Source organism: Oryctolagus cuniculus, chromosome 6, assembly GCF_964237555.1.
Source record: "Oryctolagus cuniculus chromosome 6, mOryCun1.1, whole genome shotgun sequence".
Classification (NCBI taxonomy): domain Eukaryota; kingdom Metazoa; phylum Chordata; class Mammalia; order Lagomorpha; family Leporidae; genus Oryctolagus; species Oryctolagus cuniculus.
Window position 1 is genome coordinate 82,111,320 of NC_091437.1, and position 14,722 is coordinate 82,126,041.

Below are 14,722 nucleotides of genomic sequence, written 5' to 3' on the forward strand. Positions count from 1 at the left end.
TAGTGAAATTATTTACAACATGGGAACTGGCAACTAGTACAAGCCAGCATCATATTCAAAGAGCTGGTTGTTAACCAATTACCTCCACTCCCCATTGGAGAATACATGAGGGTATAACAAGTTAATGCCAAGTCAGTTCTGTTTTGCAGAAGCACAGTTAAAGCATATGTATATACTGTTGAGGCAAATTAAGATCTAGAATTTCAATGAGAATTTGTTTCAAATTGTTCTACTTGCTGTCTTATTTTATTTTTTAAAGATGCATATATTGATGAGAGAAAGGGAGATAGATAGATAGAGAGAGAGAGAGAGAGAGAGAAATCCTCTATCTGTTGGACCTGTCACCAAATGGCTGCAATGGCTGAGGCTGGTCCAGACTGAAGCCAGGAGCCAGGAACTCCACCTAAGACCTCCGGCAGCCCATATATTTGGGCCATCTTCCACTGCTTTCACAGGTACATTAGCAGGGAGCTGGATTGCAGGCAGAGCAGCCAGAACTCAAACTAGCCTCTCAAGATAAGGGATACACATATTGCAAGTTGTAGCTCAACCTACTGTGCCACAATGCTGGTCACTTGTTTTCCTATTTAAATGAATGCCTCCATAAAGAAATAACTCTTTCAGAGCAGTTTTGATATTTTCCTTTAAAACAAGTTCTTTAGGAAAAGTAATAAATTAAACCACAAGACCAATTTGGTTCTAGCCAAGGCTAGATTTGTTTAATTTAGTAGTTTGTGATTGTTGATGGATTACCAGATCAACATCTCCCTGCAGCTCCAAAGAGAATCATTTTCTTGGACTCTATTTGTTGGTCTTTTTTTTATTGCTTTTAGCTAATTCTCATTCTAACTCCTTCTCTAAGAGACCTGATAAATTCTTCATTTTGTTTTTCTTTTTGTTAATGACTGTAAAGCAGAAGTCTAAAACCCAGTTTAGGGAATATAAAACTGGGAGTCTGGGGACTTTGGTGATAAATTCTACTGTGGCCCTAAGCAAATTAATCTATAATGTAATGTTTCCATCTCAAAAAATAGAAATAAACATTTTCTCAAGCAATTATTTTATTTATTATCATCAAGCTATTTAGGAACACATTTTGTACTACATTCCTTGCAATATGAGGCAAAAATCCAATTACATATGACCTTAAGATGTATATAATATACTAAGGTAAATAAAATAAAAATAATGACACGAGCAAGGACACCTGGCACATAGTAAGCATTTAATAAATTGGAGTGCCTCTTATTTTATTGCTGTGATTCCAGTAAAGACGTATTTAACACTAGAAATGAAATAGATTTAGAATTTCCATTAATGTGATGTGTTATGAAATACGTGAAACTAACAGGTTGAGCAACAAGATCTCAATCTTGTTTTGTTACCAAAAAGCTGTTTAGCCTGGGACAGTTCATGATTTTAGGACTCCCTTCACTCAAGAATAAAGTGATTGTGATGGAAAGCAAAAGGGGTATGCTGGATATTCTCTTAAGCGCCTGTCATTGCTAACAGTCACATTTAGACTGACATATAGCTTAATATAGCAACTTGGTAAAGAACAATGGCCTCAACATCAAAGGACAAATGATTGTTAATTACTTAAATTATTACAGGCTACTTTACATATCCATGACAGTTTAATATAGTATCACTGTTAACTCTGTTTCCACAGAAATCTGGGGAGGGATGCATATGTTTCACAGGGTTTTGCCTTGGAGCATTCCTGGGCCACTTGCTGGATGGTTGTGATCAGTGCCTGAAGGTTGTGGTATTAGAGTTGTCATTGAAACCAGCTATGTACACCTTCAAAGGTTTTCTGTTGGACAGCAACTTGCTGTTGAGATGGAGTAACAGTGTTTCATCCTGCCTCAAATAATTTTGAAAAGACACAAGATCCATGAAAGAGCAATTTGCAATGCACTGCAAGTAGGCAATGAATGATGGTAATTCCTGAAATGGGAAAGCAATGAGGCACATATTAACAATGCCCAACTTTACAACTGGAGAACCCTGGCAGGCTATGGTGCACAGAGAGGGAAGACAGAGAAGACAGAGCCTGGCTGACTCCCTGAGTAGAGATGGAGCTATGAACCTGGCAGAAAAGGCAGCTGGAATTGATAGGACAGACATAGAAGAGGAAGGAGAGAGAGAGGCTCAATGGCTTCCCCTGAAGTATTCAAGAGTGTTATGAACACTCAAGGCTGTGAAAAGAAACATCTGGAAGGATTGGAGGGAATATTACCCAGCCCAGCATCTAGCAAGTGTGGGAATAGTGAATAGTATCTGAAATGTGTGAGACTGCTAACCCTAACTCAGCACATTGACATGAACACTTGGGGGGTGGGCCCTGACACTCCTGGGGGGCCCTGACTCATCCATGATGAAATATTATTGTCATCCTGCCCAAGATTTAGGCAACAACTTTCCTACTCCAGCTAGAAACCATACAAAGGAATGAAACCCTTACACCAACTCTGCCTCTGTCCCCAGCAAAGACTGAGTAGAGAGTCTAGCATTCAACCTGCCCAGTCTGTAAGGAGAAGCCCAGAGCTATCACCACAATGGCATCAGAGGAAGATGAGAACTCTCAGCAAAAAACAGAAAACATAAAGATAAAAAAATGAAAAGTTTGTTCACAAAAAGTAAATCTAAAATTTAAAATGTTAATGGATGAGTTCAACAGCAAGGTAGAGAGGAAGGAGAAGAGAAACAGTAAAGAATCAAAGAACTAGAAGATGGAAAAATAGAAATGAATATGAAAAACAGAAAGAAAATAAACCAAAAAATTGAACAGATTTTCTATATGTGTATGTATATATATATATATATATAACAAAATATATAACATTAATTGGTCATTAGTGTTGTGTTGTACCATGTTTGAAGCAGAAATTGAAAAGAAACTAAAAGGAGAAAGATAACAGGTGGGATTGAAAATATATTTGAAGATATTTCCCAAATATGGTAAATAAATAAGCCTACATGATGAAGAAAATGAATTTGTCCCAAGCAAGATTAACCCACATAAATACATACCAAGAAACATAGTGAAATTTCTGAAAACTAAAGACAAAGAGAAAAGGCAACCAGAAAGACATAATTTATAAGAAAATATAATTTGAACAAAAGCAGATTTCTCATCAAAAACCATGTAGTATAGAAGGAAGTAGCATATTTTTAAAATATTGAAAGAAAAGACGTTTCCAGTCCTAAATTCTACATCTAACAAAAATATCCTTCAATTAAGACAAGTTCAAGACAATCTTAGTCAAAAGTAATTATGAGAATTCGTTACTGATAAATCTGTAGTATAAAAGATGAAACGAATTCTACAAACAGAAATGAAATGATAAAAGGAAGTACCTTGAAACACAAGAGAAGAAGAGAGAACATAGACACAGCAAAAATATCTATAAATGCAATAGATTTTTCTTCTCTTCTTGAGTGCTTTAAATTATACTTCATAGCAGAAGAAAAATTACAGTACTATGTAACATGGTCTTGAGTACATGAAGACAGAATGCTTAAGATAATTATATGACAATGAGTGGAGGAAACATAAAGGGAATAAGGTTTCTGTGCTTCACTTAAATAAGTCAAAAGTCAATACTAGATGACTTTGATTAGTTGTGTATATGTAATGTAGCATCTAGTGAAACATCCAAAAAACTACACAAATAGATATATTCCTAAACACCACAGGTAAAATGGAACATATTTTTAAAAGTTTCCATCACACACAGAAAAAAACAAGGAAAAAACAGAAATAACAGAAATTAATGGAAAAATAAAATGACAGTCTTAAGTCCTAATATTTCAATAATTACATGAACCATAAAGAGTTAAACTGTACCAATTAAAAAACAGGCATTGAAAAAATAGATGGAAATAAACATGACCAAACTACATGCTGTCTACAACAAAATCACTTCAAATATCACAGGTATGGGTTAGAAGAAGAGGATAGGAAAAGATATACCATGTAAATATTAACAATAAAGGAAAGCAGAAATGGCTCTATGAATATCAGATAAAGTAGACTTCAGAGCAAAGAAAATTACCAGGGAGAGAGAGGGACATTATATAATGATGAAAGGGCCAATACACCAAAAACACTGAAGCCTAAATTGATGTGTATCCAAGCAACAGAACTTCAAGACCTGTGAAGTACAAAATGCAAAGAGACTAAAGGGAAAGATGGAAAGTCCACAATGATAATTAGAGACTTCATTCCCTCTCTCAACAATGAAATGAACCACCAGATGTAAAATCAACAAAAATAAACAATTCAACAATCAGCTTAACCAATAATCAATATTTGTGGAACACTCCATCCAGGAACAGCAAAATACACATTCTTTTCAAGCATTCACAGGACTTGTATAAAAATAATTAAAAGTGGTCAACCTAAAAATTTTTAAATGCATTTATTTATTTATTTGAGAGGCAATGTGATACACACACACACACAAGAAGAGAGAAGGAGAGAGAGTGAGAGAGAATGAGAGACTCTTTTTGCTGAATCACACTCAAAATATCTGCAATGGCCAGACTGAGCAAGACTGGACCCAAAGCTGGTGCCACAAGCTAGAAACTCAATCAAAATCTTCCCTCTTGATGGCAGGAACCCATTACTTGAACAATCACCACTGCTTTCCAGGGTCTGTATTAGCATGGAATTGGAGTAAGGAGCTGGAGCTGGGTGTCAAGGCCAGGCACCTGGATATGGCATACAGGCATCTTAACTGCTACGGAAAACACCTGCCCCAACCCAGACTTCTACAGTTGGCAAAAATCATCTTTAAAACTCAAAAGTTGCTTAGAGAATTTTCAGGCATACAGAACCTGAAAGAATTTATCACCAGGAAACGTGTACTGTATGAAAGAATATACCACCAACAGCCTTTCAGTATTGAAAATATTAAATGAGGCCGCGTTGCGGCTCACTTGGCTAATCCTCTGCCTGCGGCGGCAGCACCCTGGATTCTAGTCCCAGTTGGGGCACCGGTTCTGTCCCGGTTGCTCCTCTTCCAGTCCAGCTCTCTGCTGTGGCCCAGAAAGGCAGTGGAGGATGGCCCAGGTCCTTGGGCCCTGCACCCACATGGGAGACCAGGAGGAAGCTCCTGGCTCCTGGCTTTGGATCAGCACAGCGCTGGCTGTGGTGACCACTTGGGGGGTGAACCAATGGAAGGAAGACCTTTCTCCCTGTCTCCCTCTCTCACTGTCTATCTCTGCCTGTCAAAAAAAAAAAAATATATATATATATTAAATTAACCCTTCAGGTAGAAAGAAAAATCTGAATCTTCATAAAGGAATGAATGACATAAGGAAAGGCAACTATGTTAGAGTAAGCATTTTTCACCTATAATTTTAATCTAATTCAAAGATAATTATTTAAACAAAAGTATTAATGCATTATGGGGCTACAGTACCTGTAAAATAAATCATATGACAAATAGGATGGAAGACCTCTCTCTCTCTGCCTCTCCTTCTCTCTATGTATGACTTTCAAATAAATAAATAAATCCTAAAAAAAAAAATAAACGATCTCAGCACCTTAAAAAATGACACAAATTTACAAATAAAATACAACATCCAAAATTGTGCCATGTGGAAAATGTTAATTTTAAAGAAAAAATGCAAAAAGGTTAAAAGAATGAAATAATATATAACATATTACTATGAAAGGAAAGCTGAAACAATTATATTTATATCACTCCAATAGACTTTAGGATGAAGTTTTCAAGAATAAAATGGAGCATCCACTGTTCAAAAGGTCAGTTCATTAAGAAGACACAATGGTCCTAAACACTCATGCAACTAATAGTAAAGATGCAAAATAACTAAAGTAAAACTGACAAAACTTTCAAATGAAATGAAACATTGAAAACTTGAGTTGGAAATTTCAGCACCTTTCTCTCAATAACTGATAGAACAGGGATAGGTAGCTGGTGCAGTGTTTAAGATGCATCTCGAGACACCAGCATCCCATATGGGAGTGCTAGTGTTGAAGTCTTGGCTCTTCTTCCAATTTCAGCTTCCTGCTAATGTGGACCCTGGGAGACAGCAGGTGATGGAGCAACTATGTGGGAGACCCAGATTGCATTCTGGGCTCCTTAGTGCAGCCTGGCCCAGACCGAGTTGTTATGGACATTTGAGGGATAAAGCAGGAGATGGAAGATTGGTCTGTTTGGATATATTTCTCTCTGTGTGTCTCTCTTTCTTTGACTTTCAAATATATAACGTTTTAAAAAATGATTACTAGAACAAGTAAACAGAAAATCAGTAGTAATATAAGGAGCTTGAGCTACACTTTCTATAAACTGAACTTGTTGATAAACATAAATCATCTCATTCAATAACAGCAAAATAATCATAGTTTTCAAGTGTGCACAGAACACTTACTAAGAGAGGTTTTATAAGAAATGTTAACAAAGCTAAAGAGATTCAGGCTGCACAAAGATGTACTCTGGTTACAACAGAATTGAATTAGAAGTCAATTATAGAAAGAACTCTGGAAATCTCCCAAGAACTTAGAAACTAAATGACACACTTCTAAATAATCCATAGGTCAAGAAGAAATCAATAGGGAAGTTAAAAATAGTTTTTGAGTTAAGTGAAAACGAAAACATAATGGATTGTAATCTATGGGTTGTGTTCAACAGTTTAGTTTAGTTAGTCTGAAATCTGTAAAATTTGCTTAAACTCTTTGTAAAATATAGGCTAAAGTCTGTATTAGAAACAAAGAAAGCTTTCAAATTGACAACTGAGTGTTTGTGTCAGAAATTAGGAAAAGGAGAACAAATAAAATCCAAAGTAAGTGGAATAGAGGGAAAACAAGTGCAGAGGGGAGATTCATAAAAAAATAAATAAATAAATAAAAGCCAGAGAGAAGAAAAGAATAGAGAAAACCATTAAGATCAATACCTGGTTCTTTAAGATCAGTAAAGTTGGCAACTTTTAGTCAGAGAAATCAGAAAGAAAAAGAAGAAAGAAATTATCAACATCAGCTGTGAGTAGGGCGTCATCATTACGTATTCCACAACTATTAAAATGATAACTAATTAGCATGAAGAAATTTATGGGAATAATTTAGACAATTTAAATGAATCAGACTTGTTCCTTATGGTATAAATTTGCCAAGACTTCTCACAAAAAAATAGGTAAACAGAACAGCCCCCACATCTGTGAAAGTTGAATTAGAGGAAAAAAAAAAACTTTCCACAAAGAAAACTGTGAGCCCAAATGGCTTCACTAGTGACTTCTATCAGACATTAAAGGAAGAGGTCATACGAATTTCACATGAACCCTTCCAGAAAACTCAAGAGAAGGAAGTGCTGAGCGCATATTCTAGATGGCAACCATCGTTCTTAGACTCAAGTCCTGGCAAAGAGATAAGAAACTACAGTTCAATATACTTCATGAACATACAAGCAAATATAGTAGCTATTTTTAGTGAAAGAAACATAAAAATGTATACAGTTGGGTGGGTTGAATATTTTAAAACACCAATCAATGTAATCCACAGACACATACATTTATGTTTATGAATATCTTAACAGGTTCAACATAAACACTTGACAAAACTCCACATGCATTCCTAATTTAACAAAAACTTCTCATCAAATTAGTAATAGAAAGGAAGTGCTTCAACCTGATTTGTTTTGTTTTGTTTTTATTTTTATTTTATTTTATTTAATGAACATAAATTTCCAAAGTACAGCTTATGGATTACAATAGCTTCCCCCCACACCCCATAACTTCCCTCCCACCCACAACACTCCCCTTTCCCACTCCCTCTCCCCTTCCATTCACATCAAGATTAATTTTCAATTATCTTTATATACAGAAGATCAATTTAGCATATATTAAGTAAAGATTTCAACAGTTTGCACCCACACAGAAACACAAAGTGTAAAATACTATTTGAGTACTAGTTACAGCATTAATTAAACACCTAACAGTAATTGTGTATTAATTACAGAGTTCAACCAATAGTTTTAAGTAGAACATAAAAAATACTAAAAGGGTAAAGCATTAAGTTCTCTTTTTTTCTTTTTTTGTTTGTTATATAGTTATTTCTTTTTATTTAATAAATGTGAATTTACAAAGTGCAACTTTTGTATTGTTGTGCACCCCCCAACCTCCCTCCCTCCCGTGGCCCTCCCCTCTCCCACTCCCTCTCCCATCCCGCACTTCATCAAGTTTCATTTTCAATTACCTTCATATACTGAAGATCAACTTAGTATATACTAAGCAAGGATTTCAACAGGCTGCACTCACACAACCGCACAAGGTATAGGGCATTGTTTGACTAGTAGTGTTGTTTTTAAGTTTCATAGTAAAACACATTAAGGACAGAGATCCTACGTGGGGAGCATGTACCCAGTGACTCCCATTGTTGATTTAACAATTGGCACTCTTATTTATGACGTCAGCAATCACCTGAGACTCTTGCTATGAGCTATCTAGGCTATGGAAGCCCCTTGAGTTCACCGATTCTGAACTTGTTTAGTCAAGGCCGTATCACAGCGGAGGTTCCTTCCTCCTTTCAGAGAAAGGCGCCTCTCTCCTTGATGGCCAGTTCCTTCTGCTGGGGTCTTATTCACCAGGATCTTTCATTTAGATTGTTTTTTGCCACCGTGTCATGGCTTTCCATGCCTGTGAGACTCCTATGGACCTTTTAGCCAGATCCAAATGTCCCAAGGGTTGATTCTGAGGCAGGAGTGCTGCCATTCTATGAGTCTGCTGTGTGTCCTGCTTCCCCCGCAGGATCATGCTCTCCCTTTTAATTCTATCCTTCGTTATTTGCTTACAGTGGTCTTATTTGTGAAATCTCATCGACACATACCCTATCTTTTTGATCGGTTGTGTATTTATACTTATCACTTTACCAAGTGCGCTGGCATTGGTACCTGCCTCCTTGGTAACATTGAGTTGAAATCCCCTGGCACATTTCTAGTTCCACCATTGGTTGTAAGTCCGAGTGAGCATGTGCCAACCTATATATCTCCTCCCTCTCTTATTCCCACTCCTATGTTTAACAGAGATCCCTTTTCTGTTAATTTTAAACGCCTAAGAATGATTGTGCATTGATTACAGAGTTCAACCAGTGGTCTTATGTAGAACAAACAGAGCAACAACAACAACAACAACAAAAATACTAAAAGGAATAAAATAGTAAGTTGTTCCTCAACAGTCTAGACAAGGGCTGATCATGTCATTGTCTCTCATAGTGTCCATTTCACTTCAATGGGTATTATTTTAGATGCTCGTTTAGTTGCCATCAATCAGGGAGAACATATGATATTTGTCCCTTTTGGACTGGTTTATTTCACTCAGCATGATGTTTTCCAGCTTCCTCCATGTTGTTGTAAATGCCCAGATTTCATTGTTTTTTACTGCTGTATAGAAAGGAAATGCTTCAACCTGATATTTTTTAAAATCTACATCTAGCAACACACTTAATGGAAAAGGAGAGTGCTGTGCTATTCCTCTGTAATCAATAACAATACAAAGATATTTGCTCTTAGCACTTATATAAATGCAGCACTGTACAGCAGGTTCCAGTCAATCCAATTAGTCAAAATAAAAAGGAAGGAAGGGAGAGAGGAAGGAAAGGAGGGAAGGAAAAAAAAAGCATCCACATTGGAAAGGAAAAAGGAAAATTGTCTTTTTTTACAGAGACATGATTTGTATGTAGAAAACATGACAGGGTCTACAAAAAAGCTACTGGAACTAATAAGTTTCTAAAGTTGCAGAATGTAATATGACAATATAAATGGTATTTATATGTACTAGAAAGAATCAATTGGACTTTGGAAAGAAAAACAATAGTATTTGTAATATCATGCAATAAGAATTCTTAGTAATAAATCTGGTAAAAGATGTGTAAGAATAAAATTTATTAATAGATTGGATGCAATTCCAATTAAAATACCGAAAAGTATGTTAGTAGAAAATAAAAAGCTGAAGCTAAAATTCACATGGTAATGGAAAGACTTATCATAGGTAAGACAACTTTGAAAAAGAAGAATAAAGTTGGGAAGATACTGCCTAATTTCAAGGTGTTTTATAAATGACACTAACCAAGACTAATTGTATTTCATGAAGATAGACTAATAGAATGCTGGAATGGAATAGAGAACCCAGAAATAGATCTATGTCTGTCTGTCTGTCTACCTATCTGTATTTTATCTATTATTTATCTATATATCTATCCATACATCCACATTGATAGCTGATTTTCAACAAAGATGCTAATGCAAAATTCAATTGAAAAATAATGTTTTAAATAAATGGTGTTGGGATTACTGGACTTCCTTATGCATATTGAAAAAAAAAACAACAAATACTTTGATCAACTCCTCACCATATGCAAAACTTAAAATAGACCATACATATGAATGAATCTAAAATTATAAAATTTCTAGAACAAACCATGCAAAAATCTTTGTAATTGTAAGTTGGACAAAGATTTCAGCAAAAGACAAAGACATCTAAAGCATGGAACATGACATAATAGATTGATAATCTGTACTCCATCAAATTATTGACTTGTGACCTTAAAAAAAGTAAAACTAAGATAATAAGCAACAAAGCACAGTCTGGAAGAAATTATTTGAAAATTATAAGTATGATAAAATATTTGCATTTGATACCTAAAAAATTTAAAACTACAGAACATGAAAACAAATAGCCAATAAAAATGGGCAAAAGATTTGAACAGATATTTCAATACAGATTATATATATATATATGTATATATACAAATATACAAACACATGAATATAAAAACAGATGAAAAATGTTAAGTATCATTAGTAATTAGGGAAATGCAGGAAAAATTAAGTAGACACTATCATTTCTCTTTGAGGATGACTAAAATTAAATTATCTATCAGGTTGTCAAGTAACTGAAACTCAGATAATTACGGTAGGAATGTAAAATGGTGTAACCACTTTGGAAAAGAGTTCGATAATTTCTTTCTTCAAGATTTATTTATTTATTTAACAGGTAGAGTGACAGAGAGAAAGGGAAAGAGAGAGAGGAGCTGTATCACCCATCCTCTGATTCACTCCCCGATGGCTGCAAAAGGCAGCCTTTGGCCAGGCTGAAGCCAGGAGCTCAGAAATCCATTCAGATCTCTGTATGGGTAGGCAGCAGCCCAAGCCCTTGGGCCATCCTCTTCTGCCTTCACAGACACAATAGCAGTGAGCTGGATCAGAAACAGAGCAGTCATGACTCAAACCAATACTCCAATATAGGATGCTATGTCACAAGCAGTGGCTTCATCTGCTGTGACACAACACTGACCCCAGCAACTTCATAGACAGCCGAAAACACATCCGTCATATAATCCAACCATTCCATACCTAGGTATTTACTCAAGAGACATGAAAACTTGGAGCCACACAAAAACTCATACAAGAAATTTCATTCTAGATTTATTTGTAACTGATAAAAGTTGGAAATCACCCACATAATTCATTGACAGATGAATGGATAAATTGTGGTGTAATCATACATGAAACATTGATTAGTAATACAAAGGAATGAACTATTAATGAATACAATCATGTGGATGAATTTCAAAATCATTATTTTGAAGGGAAACCAGCTAACCTGAAGCCTGCTTGCTATATAACAATGTTTATATAAATTTCTGTAAAATGCAAACTAATCCATAAGAAAAAAGGCAGATCGATGTTTGCACTGTGATGATAGAGACGGGAGGAACAGTGAAGAGCTACGTTAGCAAGGAATTACAAAAAGTGGGTATGGATATATTCATTATCTTGATGACGGCAATAATTCTACATATATATGGAAACTATAAACATCATTAAATTTGTACCGTTTCTTATACATGTATTAGATTTGCTTAAAGTCATTTTATCAAAACTTTTTAATTAATTTAGTTGCTGACTGTAACTTTATTTTCCTAGCACTCTTGACAATGTCAAGTGGATTCAATAATGCTTATTAAAAGTCTATGATGTCTCAAGCACAATAAAGCCCAACAGATGGGATCCTCCTTTGGGTTTTATGGCTGCCTTTTCCAAATTGGATTTGAATCCTAGAGAAAACAATAATTAAAATTAATACTTGTTGAAAAGTCATTATGTGCTAAGAGCCTTTTTATCCTAACTTCTTTAATCCTCATGTCAACTCTATGAGGAATCAGTGCTATGAACATGGTACTTCTATTAACTCTGAGTGTTTTAACCCATTTTCTATTACAGTAACAAACTACTTGGAGTTGGTTACTTTATAAAGAAAAGATGCATAGTTAGCTCACAGTTTTGAAGGCTGAAGATCCAAACATGACGTAGTCTCTGGTAAGAGCCTCCTTGGCTGTGTCATAACATACAGATGGTGTCATGGTGGGCACACATGAGCAGTGACAGGGTGAGATCTCGGGAGAGACAGGAAGCCAGAACATGGGGACAGCCCAGGCTCACTCTTGTGTTGCGACTCACTCCTATGAGAACGACACTGATTCCCTGTGAGAGCAGCATCCCCAGTGACCAACCCTCTAAGTCCCACATCTTAGGTGTCCTACTGGCTTGGTCACATTGAGGACCCAGCTTCCAACATGTGAACTCTTGTGAAATGAACTCAAATAGCATACAAGCCATAGCATCATGTAGCTGACGAGTGAATTGAAGCACAAACAGGGTAAAATGCTTTTTTCAGGTCATAAATCTTATCCCGAGAAGAAGCCTGGCTCTGAAATCTGTAGTAGTGTATTATTACAGTACTTTCAGATCATGGTTTGCAACAGCATATCTCATGTTATAGATCGAATTCCTTTCCGCTTATTTTTATATAAAGTTTTGCCTTTTTGTGTAGTCCCCCCAACACACACACACTTTGAGGAGTGAGACTATATTTTACTAATGAATTTGAAACACGTGGAGCTTTTTTCTGGCTATAAAATCTAGGAAATTGTTCTTTTTAAAGTTTATTTGTTTTTGCATATCTGAAAGACAGAGAGAGGAAGAGAGAGAAAGAGAGAGACCAGTCTTCCATCTTCTATTTACTCCCCATATGCCTTCAACAATCAGGGCTGGACCAGACTAAAGCCAAGAGCCAAGAACTCAATCAAGATCTCCCACTTGGGTGTCAGGGACCCAAATCTTTTAGCCATCATCTACTGCCTCCCTGGGTGTGCATTAGCAGGAAACTGGGTAGGAAGTGGAAGTAGGCCTCAGTACTGACACGCCAATAAAAGATGCAGATAATCCATGGGGGCCCTGTTGTTGTGCAGCTGGTTAATGCCCTGGCCTGAAGCGCTGGCATCCCATATGGGCACTGGTTCTATTCCCGGCTGCTTCTCTTCCGATCCAGCTCTCTGCTGTGGCCTGGGAAAGCAGTAGAAGATGGCCCAAGTCCTTGGGCCCCTGCACCCATGTAGGAGACCTGGAGGAAGCTCCTGGCTCCTGGCTTCGGATCAGTGCAGCTCTGGCACTGTGACCATCTGGGGAGTGAATCAGAGGATGGAAGACTCTCTCTCTCTGCCTCTCCTCTGTGTAAATCTGACTTTCAAATAAATATATACACCTTTATAAAGATGCAGTAATCCAAACTGTGGCCCTTGCTATACCATAATACCCTCCATGAAACTGTTCTTAAATAATAATACAAGCATTTCAATGCTACTTGGTTTCCATGCTACTTGGTGGTTCCATGCTACTAGGATATTGTAGGTACTGATGGGGCACCTTATAGGAAGCCCCATTATCACAGAGTCCACATGGTGTACACTATAATCAGTTTTGATGCTACCTATTGAATTCTTTATCTAGTCGATGTTAAGTATGTGATTATAAAGTAAATTGAGGGCCGGCGCCACGGCTCACTAGGCTAATCCTCCGCCTGCAGCACCAGCACCCAGGGTTCTAGTCCCAGTTGGGGCACCAATTCTGTCCTGGTTGCTCCTCTTCCAGTCCAGCTCTCTGCTGTGGCCCGGGAGTGCAGTGGAGAGTGGCCCAGGTCCTTGGGCCCTGCACCCAAATGGGAGACCAGGATAAACACCTGGCTCCTGGCTTCGGATCTGCGCAGTGCGCGGGCTGCAACGTGCCGGCCGTGGAGGCCACTTGGGGGTTGAAACAATGGAAAAAGGAAGACCTTTCTCTCTGTCTCTCTCTCTCACTGTCTAACTCTACCTGTCAAAAAAATAAAATAAAATAAAATAAAATAAAATAAATAAAGTAAATTTAAAGTATGTCACAGCAAAAATTAAAAGAAAAGTAAGAAAAGAAGGAGGGAGGGTGGGAGTGAGGAAGGGCAGGGTGAAAATTATCATTATGTTCTTTTTTTTTCTTTTTTGAAGTTTTCCTGAGCTTATTTGTCCCCAGTAGTAGTGACCATGTACTATCCAGAGCTCCACATTTTTTTCACATTTTTAAACTTTTATTTAATAAATATAAATTTCCAAACTACAGCTTTTGGATTACAGTGACCCCCCCCCATAACTTGCCTCCCACCCTCAACCCTCCCATCTCCTGCTCCCTCTTCCATTCCATTCACATCAAGATTCATTTTTAATTATCTTTATATACAGAAGATCAATTAGTATATACTAAGTAAAGATTTCAGAAACACAAAGTGTAAAGTACTGTTTGAGTATTAGTTATACCATTAATATACATTGTATAGCACATTAAGGACAGAGATCCTACATGGGGAGTAAGTACACAGTGACTCCTATTGTTGA